This window comes from Chionomys nivalis, chromosome 3, assembly GCF_950005125.1.
Source record: "Chionomys nivalis chromosome 3, mChiNiv1.1, whole genome shotgun sequence".
NCBI classification, from domain to species: domain Eukaryota; kingdom Metazoa; phylum Chordata; class Mammalia; order Rodentia; family Cricetidae; genus Chionomys; species Chionomys nivalis.
The window spans coordinates 62,593,160-62,595,094 of record NC_080088.1 but is presented as its reverse complement, the minus strand read 5'-3'; positions in this window follow the sequence as shown (position 1 = coordinate 62,595,094).

Sequence of the window (1,935 nt, the reverse complement as noted above, 5' to 3'; positions counted from 1 at the left end):
GCAGCGAAGCTCCTTAGACAAGAAGATAAACAATGCAAACACAGCTTCAGGAAGTTCCTGAAACTGACTCTGTCTGGAAGAGGTTTAGACCAACTGAGGCACCCGGAAAGGCCACTCTCCAATCTGTTGCATTGCCTGCAGGCTGTGCAGAGTGCCCCAGATTCCCTGCTTCTATGAGCTGTCACTTGTGTAGTGGTGGGCTTTGGTGTTGCAGCTGCCTTTGAAGAATTTCTGTCCTTGTAAGTAACCCATCACTCATATTCCTGTAAATAACTTCAACAAAACTTGTGATTCAGGGCTGGAGAGACGGCTCAGCTGTTAAGAACCCTGGCTGCTCTTCAGAGGACCTGAGTTCAGTTCCCAGCACCCACCTGGCAGCTAACAACTATTTGTGACTCCAGTTCTAGGGGATCCGATACCCTCATACAGATACATATGCAGACAAAACACCAATGAACATAAATAAAATTAAGTCATTTAAAAAAAGGAACTCGGGCCGGGCGGTGGTGGCGCACGCCTTTAATCCCAGCACTCGGGAGGCAGAGGCAGGCGGATCTCTGGGAGTTCGAGGCCAGCCTGGTCTACAAGAGCTAGTTCCAGGACAGGCACCAAAGCTACAAAGAAACCCTGTCTCAAAAAACCAAAAAAAAAAAAAAAACGGAACCCGGGGCTCAGTGGTTAAGAGCACTGGCTGCTCTTCCACAGGTCCTGAGTTCAATTCCCAGCAACCACATGGTGGCTCACAACCATCTGTGGTGAGATCTAGTGTCCTCTTCTGGTGTGCGGGCATACATGATGGAGGTATACATAATAAATAAATAAACCTTAAAAAAAAACAAATCGTAAATGTTTTAAAAAAATAAAAAATAAAATAAAAAAAGGAACTCGTTGGTTCACCAAGTTAGACTTAATGGGATCCGTACTTTGGTCTATCATGGACTCCAAAATCTGAGGTGAGTAGAGGGGCATGCTGTGACTCCCATGGAAGAGTCTGTCACACAACATCCTCCGACCCACAAGACAGACCCACAACAGACCGTGCATGTTCACCATGGATTAATGTAATACACTAAAGCTATTAGAAAGAAACGGCTAGGCCCAGGTTGGTAAAGCACTTGGCTAACACTCAAAGGTCTGACCTCGCTACTGCCTAACCTTTGGAAGGTAGAAGCAGGAGGTTCAAAAGTTCAAGGTCATCCTCAGCTACACAGTAACTTTCAGGTCAGCCTGGGATACATGAGCCCCTGTCTTAGAACTGAACAAAAAGGGGAGCGTGTTGTGGGGCAGGTCTAGTTATGTCGTTTACTAGGTAAAGTGCTTGACTAGCGTGCACAACACCCTGGCCTCCAGCACTGTACACGTGGCATGGTGGCACATGCCTCCAATTCCAACCCTTGGGAGGTGGAAGTAGGAAGATCAGCTATTCACGTTCATCTTTAGTTACGTGCCTGGGCTAGAGACACTGTAAAAACAAAAACCTTGGCCTGGTGGCACATGCCTTGGGCCCCAGCACTCTGGAGGCAGAGGCAGATGGAATCTCTGTCAGTTTGAGATCAGTGTGGTCTAGATAGCAAGCTCCAGGCCACTCTACATACAGAGACCCTGTCTCAAATTAAAAAATGAACAGAAAACACTGGAGGGGAAAAAACTGGCTAGATTAGTATGGGTAATTTTATGGCTTCTAGGATCTTCTATGTCTTCCAGGAAATATGTCCAACTTCAAGCCAGGATTTCAGACTGAATTGCTGTTTGTTTGCAGGGGGCCCTGAGGCACCCCCTATGTACCACCATGCTACATGGCCAGCCCCCAATTGTACCATACCATATTTTCTCTTCAATAAGCACAATTTAAACTTTCCTATCCACAAGCAGTTCCCAGTACAAATTAAAGCAACAAAATCTTCATATTTTCTCTATAAAGTGTTATATAATTCA